The 15,529-nt window shown below is 38.8% G+C and overlaps 1 protein-coding gene and 1 pseudogene across 3 annotated transcripts in view; both read left to right on the forward strand.

Annotated features, from left to right (window-relative positions):
- Window positions 1-15,529, forward strand: part of LOC129764232 (JNK-interacting protein 3) — a 211,645-nt gene that overhangs the window by 44,899 nt on the left and 151,217 nt on the right. The gene's annotated exons all lie outside the window — the stretch shown is intronic.
- Window positions 6,354-6,527, forward strand: LOC129772179 (U4 spliceosomal RNA; annotated as a pseudogene).

Here is a 15,529-nt window from a genome sequence, read left to right on the forward strand (position 1 = left end):
AGGTCGGAAAATAATTAATTTTCTTGGATTTTTTTCGAATGTTACGAATAAAGTGAAGAGCTCGGGTATTTTAGTTATTGTTTAAGGTATATTTGTAGATGTATTTTTAATTTTTTAAGTGCACGAATAATGATTATTACGCTGTTGACAGCTGGATGCGTAGATGCTGTCTGAAAATTGGTACCTTGCTGGTGGTATCGGTTCCGAAACAATGGGGTGTCGTAGAACAAATTTCAATGAATATTTTGAAACATTAGGACAATACCTAAAGCGTTACATAGGGATGCTAAGATATTGATACCATCAGTTGAAAAACAGAAAGTGGGTTATATCTATGGTATAACCGCAATGGTGACGTAGGACTATCGTTGATTCAGTGATCCTTTGTTTGAAGTTGAATCTGAATCCATTCTGAATGAATGAATAAATGAATATTTGGGGGATTTCGAAAATGAGAGCGTTACGTTGGAGGTACAAGGTTTTATGCATCCAATATTGGATACGAAAATATCCTACTGATGGGGAAGAATAATCTTCAGAAGCTATCCTGTTAATTGCGATTGATTAAAAAATCACAAAACCAAATGTATTTGGTCACAGTGTTACATGGATAGAAAACATTCAAATAAACTCTTCCACATGAATGTAATTTTAAATTCCCAGAGGAACTGGCAGATTATTTTCCGGATCTTTCTCGATGCTGAATGGCATCCAAACGGAAAGAATTCCGTGCGTGTATGTGTGTGTGTAGCGGCTGCTTCGATGGTCACCTTCTCTTCTCCTGAAGGATCGGCTTCTCTGTGCTCCCTCACAGTTTCAAACAAACTGCTCGCGTTTCAGGGCAGATCTCGATGTTGTCTTGTCGATGTCCTCACGAAAAATGAATGCGTCTCACCACCAGAATATCGCTTAAGTATGCTTTTTGTGTGTGATTGAATCGAGAGAAGGCGTGGTTTACGATGGCAGTTTGGAAGGCAAACTAGAGGGGAATGAACTCTCTGAGCTCGGAACTTTCGGCGACTGAGCAATAATCGATTGCGGGCGCATACAATATTGGATACGGAAATATCCTACTGATGGGGAAGAATAATCTTCTGAAGCTATCCTGTTAATTGCGATTGATTGAAAAACCACAAAACCAAATGTATTTGATCACAGTGTTACATGGAAAGAAAACATTCAAATAAACTCTTTAACATGAATATATTTAACATGAAAATTCCCAAAGGAACTGGCAGATTATTTTCAGTAACGATTAGATATTTCCACATTTTCCTCGATACTGGAAGCCCACCAGTGGTTAATGCCAACTCGATAACCACCTGTTAATAGCACTTGATTGAAACATATTTGGTCACAGTGTTACATGGATAGAAAACATTCAATTAAACTCTTTCACATGAATATATTTTGAAAATTCCCAAAGGAACTGACAGATTATTTTCCAGCAATGATTAGATATTTCCACATTTTCCTCGATACTGGAAGCCCACCAGTGGTTAATGCCAACTCGATAACCACCTGTTAATAGCCGCGCGTGTATGTGTGTGTAGCGATGTCTTCCCAGGGAACCGTTTGTGGCATCACTCTCCTCCTGATAGATTCCCTTCTAGCCTAGGGTGCACAAACAGGCTCTTGGTGACACCGTTCATCCGCGCTTTCATGTTAAATAAAGAGCTTCACCGCAACAGCGACAACATGCTCCAATCGCTGTTCAATTAGAACTGAGTGGATTTCCGAGCGCCGCTCGCTTATATACCGATTGGTGATTTCAATAGCCTGTTTTGAAAGCAATTTTAAGACTATTGAAACAAGTTTTTGGATCGAAAAGTAACAAGTATATAACGCGTAGACATTTTATCTTTCGAATGAAGTTTTTATCATACCATTTCGTTCAGTTGTTTAGGAGCTATTAACGCTCAAAATCTCGGTCTCCGGCGTAACGCTTTCGTTTTCGAAACTTTGATTTTACACCCCGGTATAGAAATGAAAGACGTAGTCCTACGTCAAAAACACGGTATCGAGAAAAACGCGTTTCAAAATTCGTACAGTAACACTATATCCCTTGAGGTGAGGTCATACATTTGGCTGTAACTTTCCAACGAAATCAAATATCTAAAAGGGGCATAAGCTTCCCAAAAATGCAAAAAAAACAAACATTCGATTTTTTCGATTTTCCAGACCGGGGTCCCCCCTTAGGTTGTTTTTATTTCAAATTTCACTAACTAGTACCAGTTGTGGCCCATTGTTTTTGTATGGTAGAGAAATGGGTAGAATGACAAAGCACATGTTCATATGAGGTTAATTTTGAAATACTTGTGAGTATATGATATTTTTTGTTTTTCCATTATAAGCGAATATATAAAGGCTATCTGGTTTTTTTTCCAATTCATTTATTTGTAAGGCTCAATCGCATGAGCTTTGCGGAGCCACTAATTCATGATTTGTTTCTACAGAATTTCAACTTAAATCTATGTTTAGTAGGTTTCGACCGATTACTCGCGGTTTACTCGAGGTTAGAGGGGCAACACTATCTGGTTTTGCTAACACGGAAACACGCAATTTACAGTTGACCAGGTGAGGAACAATTCGCAACTGAATATAAACTACACAACTTCAAAGATTGATCTTCAGCTTTACTAATTGTAATTGCCAATCGTAAATCGAATAAAAATAAATGGATAAATGGAAACGATTTTCTAAACACTTGCAAAAAAAAAAACCTTGATATCACATAGACGCCAGTAATAATCCAATCAACTTGATTAATTTGCTTCCATTTGATTCATATGTAATTCCAGTAGAAATTTTACTACAGAGATGCAAAATTTTAGATGAAAAAAATCTTTGCCCACACCGGAATATGATCGATCACTACTAATCTCTGGATTTCCGATTCACCTTTACTCGGTAGCGCAATTCAAAATCTTTTCCGCCATTGTTCGGAGAATTTTCAGAGGGTATTAAAAGTGTATTAAGATATTTTATCATTTTTCAAATCCTTATAGACCATTCTGCATTGAGTGTCTAGGTGACTTCCAAAGTGCTCGCGGGGAAGCATTACATCAGAAAACTCACGATTCATTGATTCGCAACTATGAAATCGAGCTCAAATCTCAACTATGAAAGTTGAACAATTCTTGAGACCAGTTTTTGCATGAAATTGATCCCAATTCAAAAGTACGCTATATAGAACAATTTAATTGAATTCATTTGAAAGATGAGAAAATTTTCCATAATATTCTGTTGTAGAACATTTTAAATAGTGAAAGATAACAATAGGAATAACATTGTGGTGTCGAGGAAGGAATTGTAGAAGGATTGGAGAGCTTTAATTTCGTTGATAGAAACAATCAAGTTTATCATCAAAAAATAATAAAACCCTCAAAAAAACGAAAAATCTTAAGTATTTTTCCTCTTCTAAAAGGCACTTCAATCAATCAATTCAAATGTTTTACAACTGCAATCTATGCGAAATTTTCTGAAAAAAATAGAATACTGGATCAATTGATTCAAGTTTGACGACTAGTGGTGCATGGATCGTTTCAAGCAAATGAAATATTAATTCCTAGAAATTGACGGGATTCCAATACAGGTCGGACTCGATTATATACAGACTCGATTATATACGGACTCGATTATATGTGATTCGATTATATACAATTTTGGACTCGATTATATACAGTTTGGAAAAAAATATTTTTTTTTATATTTCAAATATGACTTATTTCAAGAAGAAATGTAACCTTTCAACGTTGAAATGCAATTTAAGTGGCTATTACATGTAGAGTGGGGTAAAAATCGTGATTTTTGAAGATTTTGCTGAATTTTCACCAAGAATAGTTTATATCGATATTGCAGTCAAATTAAGAAAGATAGAAGTTGTGTCAAAGAAAAAATTGTATGGTGGTTAGAGAGCTTCAATTTAATTGATAGAAACAATCTAGTTCAATATAAACTTTTACGATGAAATTAATAATAAAATATTAAAAATTATTAACTTTTAAGTTTTTCACTTCCAAAATGTTATTAAAATGAACTAACTTAGATGGTCCACTTAGTAGTGTACTTAGTACTTAGTAGTGTGTATCCTGTACTAAATTTTCCCGTCTCTCAAATGAAAGCAACAGAATTGTATTCCGTAGCGTACTTTGTAATGTAGAGCCAGTTTGAGGCAACAAAGTCCGAAACAAAAAAAAAGTTCAATAACTCTGTCATTGTTGAAATTCAAACATATGCGTAGAAGCGTTTATTTTTTTATGTGTGAAAGGTGTTTTCTGACTTTAAGGAGATGAATCAAAAACCAAATTCAATAAAAATATTCAAAAAACGAAAAATACATGCGAATTATATATAGGATTCGATTATATACATTGAAAAGAAATCAAAAACTGTATATAATCGAGTCCGCGCTGTACTTTGAAAAATTCTGACTTTTCGAGAAAAATGATTTTACACGAAATTCTGCATGACAAACTATACAGACATTATTATCCTAAGACTAATTGTTCTCGAGAGCTCTATACATGCTCTATAGAAAATTGTATTTGATAAAAAAAACCATATGTGTAATATCATGGAAACTTAACCATTATGGAATCGCTTATTTTTTGTAGGTTTGAGCTAGGAACGTCTATGTATAGCCCGCAACTATAATAGTTATAGGATCATACAAAATATCTCGGTCGCTCACAGTTTACGTGAGTTAATTTTAGAATATGGATTTCAGTGAAGGAGTTCAAAAATATTACAGAAGTTCAATGATATCTGAAGCACTCTCAGGCAGCTCAATTCGTTTATTCATAAATGCGGAATACTTAAGTTAGGCGGAAAGTTTTAAAATTCTTAAATATGGAACGGTTTTTATTGATTTTGGAATGTATCGATGATTATATTACAAAAAAAAAATATTTTTCGTGTCCACGTGGACATAGCCTATAACCCCTGCCCCCTCTCCGTGGACAAGCGTGGACATTTTCATACCCCCTACTCCCCCTAAAATTGTCCACGTGGTATGTGGACAGCCACTTAGTTGATGTATAATATTACACTTGTAAACAATTTGGATTTTATTCGCGTAATTATTGATTGTATTTGTTTTTTTGTTGTTTTCATTTTTTGCCACAAATGGGTTTTTCAAAAATTCATAACTTCTGAAACGATAAACGGTTATGGCATTCGTCAACAAATGGAGAAATATCCACTACACCATATCAAATATGTCGTATTTTTCACTACAAATCAATAGTCATTGGCACCCATCTGTATCGAGTAATCCTCGGAAGGAAGGAAGGTTTTGTATTATAGAGACTTTAAACTTTTTCAATCCTTTCATGGAGCCTGGGGAAACTGACATTGCAAAATAGATACACGCAGCGGGTACTTTTGTACTCATTTGAGTTTTTGCAACTCGGAATGTTTCCCTAACACAGACTTCAAAACCATGGAGCCTGGGGAAACTGGAATTGCAAATTAGATGCAATCAACGAGTACTTTTACTCCTTTTCCTGAAGAAAATATATACCCTTCTAAACACGAGTTGACCGCGAGTAATCGGTTTCCTATATTATTAACATTAGAATTAAGGAAAATGTATATATACTAGTAACAATACAGTAAGGAGTTCGGCTCCTTTAAACCTATGTAACTGAGCCTGTAAAAATAAACGATTTAAATAAAAAAAAACGAGTACTTTTGTACTCGTTTGCGCTTTCGCAAATCGGAATGTTTCCCTAACACAGACTTCCAAACCATGGAGCCTGGGAAAATCGGCATGGCAAAATAGATGCAAGCAGCGGGTACTTTTGTACTCGTTTGCGTTTTTGCAAATTGAAATGTTTCCCTAACACAGATTTCAAAAACATGAAGCCTGGGGAAAATGGCATTGCAAAATAAATGCAAGTTGTGAGTATTTTTTACTCGTTTCTGCAAATCGGAATATATCCCTAACACGGATTTCAAAACCATGGAGCGTGGGAAATTGGCATTGCAAATGAGATGTAAGCTGCGAGTACTTTTGTACTCGCTTGCATTTTTGCAAACCGGAATGTGTTTTCTCAACTCAGATTCAAATAAGATGGTGAACTCGGCATTGCAGATCTTGGCAGAACTTTTATACTCCCATGCATTTTTATACTCCGGAATTCGTTTTGCTAACTCGGTCTACAAAAGCGGGTACAACTTCTACGCATACCGTTTGATGATTAGGCAAAATATTGATAACTATTTGCTGTGATAACCACTACCATAATGCATGAATTGACCTAAATTGGGATTTGTTTGCAATTGAATTCGTAAATTGTGTCATTCATTCACTAGTCTAATCAATAATTTAATCAATACACACAAAAGATAGCTCTGCGCAGCAGCGATATCGTACCCAATGAGGAACATCCGAGGTGCGATTATTGCTGCTTGAAAAAAACACAAATGATTACTAAGCCAACGACAGTCCTACGTCAACCTTGCCCCCGTTCTCGAGCGGGATATATATCGTATTGGTTTTTATTTATGAAAATTTAAATAATTTCATATATCAAGTTATTTTTAACACACGCTTGGTTTTGATGACTCTGTTAGGGACCCGCCGCATGTGTCGTCAATTTCAACCAATCAGAAGTGGGTATTTCCGTTAGGATAGAGATTGAGATTTTTCAATTGTTCGATAGTTAGTTTCATGACTAATATTATTTTCTTCAATATAAAAAATTGTTATGGAGTGCCGAAATCTCGAGCGGTTGAAATTGGACAATTTTCACGATCTGCTCGATTTTCAATTTTCTGTTTGTACCCGTATGTTCCCGTATGTATGTTTGTACCTGTATGTTCCCGGAAGACGTAATCCTACGTCAAAAGAAAAAAAACATAAAGGCATTACATTCTTATACTCGACCGTTTCACAAACATATAGATCAACTGCATATAGCAGATGTCGCGAGTTCCCAACACGTCTCTAACAGGAACATAGGGCTGTCTTCCTTGGGCCTCAAGGGCATTTAAGAGGTACTCTCTGGCTCTGCCAAACTGCGTGGTCGATGTAATCGTTTCCACACCGACAGACATTGTTTTGAACAAGATTTATTCTGTAGAGATGCAATTGGAAATTGCTTTCGATCAGTGCACTCATCTGCTGCCTCACTTTTGTGAGAAAATAAGATGAGTGCCTACAAGTTTTCATCGACTGGAGAGCCTCAAGCGAACTGAGACTATCCGAGAAAATGAAGTAATGGTCTGCAGGCTTGTTGGAGATCATCTCCAATGCGAAGTCGATTGCTGCCAGCTCAGCAACACAAACGGAACAAGGTTTCTGCAGTTTACGGGAGGCGCTGAAATTTTCATTGAAAACACCGAAGTCAGTGAAGTATCTTTTCATGCAATTGACTTTTTGGTACTTTCGGTTAAAAATACGAGGAATGAAAGTTGGTCGAAGCTGATCTGGAATCCCAAGTATTGCTTGTATCATCGACAGATCGTATTCAAGTAGGAACTGCTGATGGTGAAGTGAGCACGGTCTGGAGTAAACGATGGAAGACAAATATCTGACGAAATATAGTGGTGATAAATTCTCATAAACCGAGATTGTATATTTAGATGAAGTTCACAAGTGTGTTCAAAGATGAAGTTCAGAAGTGTTTTCAATCACAAGTGTGTTCGTGACTCCGTATTTCACCAGTATTCTGAGAGAAAGTTCCCAGAATCGGTTCTGTAGAGGAGTTACTGCTTGCCAGAACTTCGAGACTCATGTTATGCGTTGAGTGCATACAGCCGAGAGTTATACGTAGACAATGATATTGAATTCGTTCAAATTTTAGAAGGTGACTTTTAGCTGCTGAGAGAAAGCAGAAAGAGCCATACTCCAGAATAGATAGAACAGTTGTTTTTATAAAGCGTTATGAGATCTCCCGGATGAGCTCCCCACCACCTGTCGCAAATCGAGCGGAGAAAGTTGAACCTCTTTTGACATTTTTGCTTCAAATACGTAATGTGGGTATTCCAAGTGCATTTTGAATCAAACCAGACACCGAGGTACTTGAAGGTCAATGATTGGGTAATGCTTCTGCCCAAAAGCTTAAGTTGCAATTGGGCTGGGAACCGCTTTCGAGTAAACACTATCAGTTCTGTTTTCTGCGGAGAGAATTCGATCCCTAAGTTCCTTGTCCAAGAAGACAAGTTATCTAGGGAATTTCGCAATGGTATTTGCAAGTTTTCGGCATAGGGACCTCTGACGGAAACCACACCATCATCTGCAAGTTGTCTTAGCGTGCATTGTTCTGCCAAACAACTGTCAACATCTTTCACATAAAAATTATAAAGAAGGGGGCTGAGACATGAGCCTTGGGGTAGATCCATATAACTATTTGTGGAAGTTGTCAGTTGTCCGAGGGTGAAGTTCATTCGCTTTTCTGACAACAAATTGTACAAGTAGTTATTCAAAATTCCAGAAAGTCCACATATGTCCAGATTGTCTGACAGAATTTCTATGGAAAACCGAATCAAAAGCTCCCTTAATATCCAAGGAAACTGAAACCAGTTGCTCCAAGGTGCGCAAAGGCCAGTTGAATATCTGTAGAAAGCAACGCTAAACAATTGTTTGTTCCTTTGCTCTTGCGAAACCCAAATTGTGTACTTGATAGCAAATTATTTGTCTCTATCCATTGATCGAGTCTTCGAAGGATCATTTTCTCCAACAATTTTCTAATGCACGAGAGCATAGCAATTAGACGGTATGAGTTATGGTCAGACGCTGGTTGCCAGGCTTTTGAATTGCTATTACTTTGACCTGTCTCCATTCGGGTGGCACAATATTGTTTTCTAGTAGGGTATTGAATAAGTCTAGCATGCGTCTTTTCGCGATATCGGGAAGATTTTTTAGAAGAACGAATTTAATCATATCGCTTCCGGGTGAAGAGTTGTTCGATGAAAGAAGAACCATAGAAAATTCCAGCATTGAGAATGGTCTGTCTAGAGGTCCACCGCTTGGAGACGTTTCTCGAAGAATATGATGGGCTGGAACTGAGTCTGGACAGACCTTTTTAGCGAAATCGAATATCCATCGGTTGGAGTATTCTTCACTCTCGTTGGTAGATGAGCGGTTACGCATGTTGCGAGCTACCCTCCACAAGGTACGTATTGAGGTTTCATGAGAAAGACCTTCAATGAAATTGCGCCAGTAACCGGGTTTTTTGGTTTTAATTAATTGTTTCAGCTGTATTTCAAGCTTTGAATATTCCTCGAAGTGTGTGGATGTTCCATGTCTACGAAAAGCTTTGAAAGCATCAAATTTTTTCAAATACAATTTTGTGCATTCCTCGTCCTAGCCAGGAGTGGCTGGTTTTATTTTAAAGGAGCACTTGGAACTTTTCTTTTTTGTGCTTCCAGTGAGCCTTTATACATAAAATCGACGAAGAATCGATATACTTCCAATGGTGGAAGTATATCTATTGATTCGACACCAATTGTTACCGCCGTTGCAAATTTTTGCCGGTCGATGTTCCTTGTTATATAAAAAGGAACCTGAGATAGTTCAGTGTATTGCGGACTACACTTGATTGATATATTGATTGGCAAGCGATCGCTACCATGGGGATCATTGATGACCTTCCACTGACAATCTAATGATAGCGAGCTTGAACAAAAAGCTCGAGCTTTTCTCGAGCTGGAGGTTTTGGAATTCGTGTGTTCAATCGTGAACCAGTGTTCAAGATAGTCAAGTTGAAATCAGCACATAAATCGTAAAAAATAGCCCACCCAGTACCATGAGAGTTCATGTCACCCAGAATTAGAACTGGGGATGAGAGAATCGAGACTAGATTCCAAAGTTGACTACGGCTAATGTTAGTATTTGGAGGAACGTATACTGAAGCTATGCAAAGTTCTTTATTTTTGCAGTTACTTGACACGCGACAATTTTGACGTTTGATAGAGCTGGGAGAGGAATTTCTATCCAGGCGAATAATGTTAAAATCGTGGAAGTTGAGTTCTGTGTTAGAAGAAAGCCATGTTTCAGAAAGGGCGAATATATCACAGTCATAATTTTGAAGTAAAAATTTGAACGAGTCTAGTTTAGGCACTAAACTACGGCAGTTCCATTTTTGCCCCTGTTGGGTGTGACCACTGCGTCCATTATTTTGAACTATTGTGGTATAACCCTTTTTTATACTACACTTCAAGCTTATCTACTACTTATTGATGGAGGAGTAGACTGAAAGCTATAGCGTGATAGGTGCCAATCAGGAATAATCTATTTGATAAAATTTATAATCCTGATCGGCAACGCAGACCAAATTTCCTTGGGCTCCAGAATAGCTTTATCAAGGTATTGCAGTCTGCGTCTAATTAGAGCTCCGCAGTTACAGAGCAAATGTTCCGAGGTTTTTCGGCATTACAAAAGCGACAAATATCATCTTGTGCTAAACCTATGTTCTTAAGATGGTATTTACTCGGGCAGTGTCCTGTCACAAGACCAGTGAATGTGCTTAAGTCTTTCTTATTAAGGCTTAGCAGCTGTTGAGTAATTTTAATACCCGGCTTTATAAAGTTTTTCGCCTGTTTAAGTTTTGCAGCCATCCAATTGGCTGTCACTTCCCGGTCTTCCCATTTTTTCAGCTCGCTTTTCAACACACAGTCGGAGAGTCCACAGAATGGTTCTGGACCAGTGAATGGTGAGTTTGAGCCGTTCCTGGCAAGTTCATCTGCTTACTCGTTGCCCTCTATACCGCAATGGCCAGGAATTCAGTACAATTGTACCGAACTTATCTGACTTAATTGCCGTAAAAGGGAAATGCATTCCCAGAAGGGCACTTGAAGGCATTTAGAGCTTTAAGTGCCGCTTGACTGTCAGAGAATATGCAGATGTTAGCATGTCTATACTTTCTTTTGAGGCAGACATTTAGAAATTCTATTATTACAGCTATTTCTGCCTGAAAAACTGTTGGCCAGTTTCCCATAGCCACAGAGATTTTTGTTCTGGGACCATACACTCCAGCATCTGTTCTGATTCCCATTTCGACCCATCAGTGTAGAACATGATTGAACCATTACGAACGTTGGGGCCACCTTCATCCCATACTGAGCGAGAATGTTCGATCACTCTGTATGGAATGTCATAATTGGTCCTAGGTTCCATCCAATCATTGTTCATCTCTGAGGCTGGTCCAATGGGTAAAAGATTCAAGATGCTCAAGTGACCAGTTTTGTTCCCGTATAGTATTTTTTTTCCATCTTTTATGCTTTTGAGCGCTTTTTTTAGCCTCTAGCTGAACATATTGGTTCAAAGGTACCAATTGAAGGATAGCCTCCAATGCCGTTGCTCCAGTAATTGCAACGCATGCTAGTCGTTGGAGTTTGTTTAGCTTTTTTGTAGCTACAGTCTCCTTAGTCTTAGGCCACCATACAAGTGAGGCATAGGTTATCCTAAGCCGCACAATTGCAGTGTAAACCCACATAACCATTTTTGGTTTAAGACCCCATGTTCTTCCTATCACTTTAGAGCATGCCCTTAGAGCTGAGTTGGCCTTGCTGATTATTGAATCTAAGTGCGCGTTCCAGTTTAATTTAGCATCTAAGATTACACCTAGATATTTCACTGAAGCGCTGCTTTTTATTTCCTCTCCCCCAAGATGTAGAGACTGCAAATACAGTTTTTTTCTTTTTGGTGAACGGAATAATTGTTGTTTTTGAGGGATTTATGCTCAGACCTTCTGTGATACACCAAGATTAAAGGCCATCTGCATTCTGCTCGATAACACGTCATCAAACTTGCCTCGTACCATTATGACTAGATCATCGGCAAAGCCCACAACTTCGAATCCTTTTACCTCTAAACTTATCAGAAGGTCGTCAACTACAAGTGACCAAAGGAGGGGTGATAAAACCCCTCCTTGTGGGCAACCTTTCGTTGCAATCACATATGTTGACGACTCGCCCAGCTCCGAGGTGATTTGTTTATGTGTGGCATGCCCTGGATCCATTTGACTCTGCAGTTATCGAAGCGTCTTTTTCTCATCGCTTGTGCCATTGATAGATAAGAAGCATTATCAAAGGCACCTTCGATGTCAAGAAACGCGCATAGAGCGGTTTCTTTTGACAAGAGAGATTTTTCAATTTTCGTTACAAGCGTGTGTAGCGCTGTTACTGTGGATTTGCATGATTGGTAGGAAAACTGGTATTTAGATAATGGGCATTTGGACATGAATACAGACTTTATGTATTCATACAATACTTTTTCCATAGTTTTCAGCAGTATTGATGATAAACTAATTGGTCTGAATGCCTTTGAGAGTAATTTGTCGCGATTCTCCGCTTTTTGGAATGAAAACTACTTTTTTTTCCAAAATATATATTTTTATCAAGGCTCATATGGCGTTAGCCTAACGGGGCCGGAGTTCAATATTTTGACAGTTTTTCTTATTATCTATGTTAGTAATATGTAACCGATTACTCGCGGTCGGCTCGAGGTTAGTATTACAAGTGTTCTCGTAATTGGGATGTTGCTGTCTCCAATGCTCTGTACGTGTGCCCGACACGGGATACTTCCTATTGGGATGCAGCTGACCATCAATCAGCAACGCCCCCCTAGTATGTACCCCATATCTAGCGTGGTGCGTCTCCTCGACTCGAGGAATCCAGGATAGAATGGTCACTAGCCGGCGCGATCATCAGCTCGTGTAGAGTTGTCATGAGCGGTACAATCTTTGGCTCTTGTTGAATCATCAGTGGACTGCACAACCTTTGGCCCGTGTATCTGTAAAGAGTGTGTGTATGTATTGCTGCGACTAAGTAAAAGTTTATAGATCGGATAGAAGGGATATGAAACAGGGACACAGTAGTAGGAAACATCATTAAACGTTGACATTGGCGTTTCTGAGGAACAGGTATAGATGAAGCAGAAGATCAGGATCACGGCTACCTAAGATATCCCGGACGGGGATATCCGATTGTCTGCCTTGTGCACTACTTTAACAAGTCTCCATATCGAAGGAATGTGCTCTAGTATCAGACTTGCTTTGAAAATCTCGATTAGAGGTGGAATTAGTTTTGATTCTCCATTTTGAATCAGGGCTGGAAAAATTCCATCTGCACCTGCAGATTTGTAAGGTAGAAAGGATCTCACCGCGTTAACTACTCTGGCTCTCGTGAAGCAACTATGTTAGCGACATCCCAGCAACTATGTTAGCGACATCCTTTGTACTTTCAGGTCTCGTGGGGTGCCATCGAGAGCATTTTGTGTCGCCATCATAGCCAGGATTTGTATTCGAGTGGACAGATGTAGATCCCGGAAAGTGAGTCTTCATCAGTAAGTGTAGTACTTCTAAGGGAGTTTTTGTAAACGAACCGTCGTCCTTTTTAAGGGTACCTAGCCCGTTTGAGTGGTCTTTTGCCAGTTTTATTGATTCTAGCAACGGTTGGAGTACTTTCAATGCTTTCGCAGTTATATACTCAGAATTTTCGTTTGGATCGTCTCAGTTCTCTGCTGTACTCAGTTAGAGCCGTTTTGTATTGAGACCAGTCCGAAGAAATTTTTGCTCTGTTGAACAGTTTCCGCTGTTTTGCGAAGCTGTTCAAGTCTTTTATTCCACCAAGGAACGTTTCTTGTCGAAGAAACTTTTCTTAGTGGGCAATTGTTGTTGTAGACAGAGACTATTTTTGAGACAGAGACTAGACAGAGATTCTTTTGAAGCTGATTCAAGCTGCTGAATCGACTGTATTTTTGAGTTTAGAGTTTTTGACTCGAGTTCAAGGGAATACCGATCCCAGATGCCACCATCCCATTCTAAAATAATGTGTCTATGATCAGACAAAGACGCCTCTTCGGAAACGTACCAGTTATGAATCTTGTCAAGAATAACCGGGCTACACATCGTTAGGTCTAAGACTTCTTGTCTGATTGTGTTTATGAATGTTGGTTCATTTCCTTTGTTAGCAATATCTATGTTGTTTGACGAAAGAAATTCTAAAAGACACTCACCTCGGTAGTTAATGTCGGTACTTGTCCACATTGTGTGATAAGCGTTGGCATCACATCCGATGATGATGATGTTTTACGGTGGCTGGTTTTGCCACCAAAGCAGTCTGTATAAACAAACTTTTTCCTTCTTCTACCTGCTGCCGTTTTGCGATTGCGTTTGCTACTCGCAGAAACTAGTTGTTGCCACCGAACCGAATGTGGTCTGTTCTGTAGGCGGGTTTTCTTATTGTCGTAAGCAGCTTTGCAAGCCAACTCGAGCACTCCGGCGGCCGAATTTCTATAACCGCTATTAGGTATATTGTGATGTGAAACGATGCCATATAACCACACTGATTTACGGTTTGAAAAAGAATGATATATTTTTCAGCGGATCCGCGCGTTTTGTACTTTAGCGGTACACGCTCACAGGATAGAGACAAATCGGCAGACTCAGCCAAAGGGGCGAGTCCAACGAGACGAACGAATGAGCGTTAAAAGGCAGCGATGGCAAAAAATACATTAAAAAATACATCGTTGGATTCACATGCAGGCTAAAAAGGGTCCTTTTCAGGATTACAAAATTATCTTTAATCTAAAGAGTTTATTGTTCTGTTATCACTCGATATCCCCATCTTGTTCGGTTAAACCTTCCTGTTTAGCTATTGCGTTTACCACTCGCCACAGATTTCACAGATTTCTTCCTATCAGCTTGTGACATGTTATACAGTAAATTACATTTAATGCGACGTGCCGAAGCACCGCTCAGTGTCGCATTGGAGGCGATTTTAACCTGTAATTGAACATTTGCGATGACAGTGGTACAGTGTCGACTTTCAATGTGGGGTCATAATTTGGACCCCGAACTCTATGTTTACAAAAATGTCCAACTAAATATGTCGCATTACATGTCCGTCCAATTAGCTAAATGTCGAACGAACTAATTGTAAATTACTGTACTTTCAATCTGGAAACAATTTAAGAATTGGTGAAAATTGAATAATCAGGAAAGTCCTCAACCATCAATAAGCTCAGAACAACTGCCAAATTCTCATATTGATCATATCCTGGAAAACAGGATTATGAAAAAATCAATTTGTGTTTTATTATTATTTTGGATATTGTTTTAGAAAACATTGAACTGTTTTTCGTAAACTCTTTTTTGAAAGGTTTAATGGCCCTGATAAGCGCCGTGTTTTTAAAATGGTTCCAATTTAGAAAACTTAGTACTCGTGGTTTTGAAAAAAAACCATTTCGAACGCCCTCGATGCCGCCTTGTTCTGGATTTTCCACCAAAGCAGTTTGTATAAAGAACAAACTTTTTTCTTCTGCTACCTGCTGCCGTTTTGCGATTGCGTTTGCGTCTGCCTGTTGTTGTCTTGATGTCCACCGAACCAAAGCGAGAGCAGTTTTGCCAGCCAACTCGATCACTTCGGCAGCCGAAACTCTATAACGGCGGCTAGGTGGACTGGTGCACTGGTAATAACGCGATCGGCCTAGCTACCCTTGCGGAGCAATTGGCGAATACACCTACGGGAAACTGCAGTCCAACACGGTTCGAGCGGGATTTTGCCTTTCCCTTCACTT

This window comes from Toxorhynchites rutilus, chromosome 2, assembly GCF_029784135.1.
Source record: "Toxorhynchites rutilus septentrionalis strain SRP chromosome 2, ASM2978413v1, whole genome shotgun sequence".
Taxonomy (NCBI): Eukaryota; Metazoa; Arthropoda; class Insecta; order Diptera; family Culicidae; genus Toxorhynchites; species Toxorhynchites rutilus.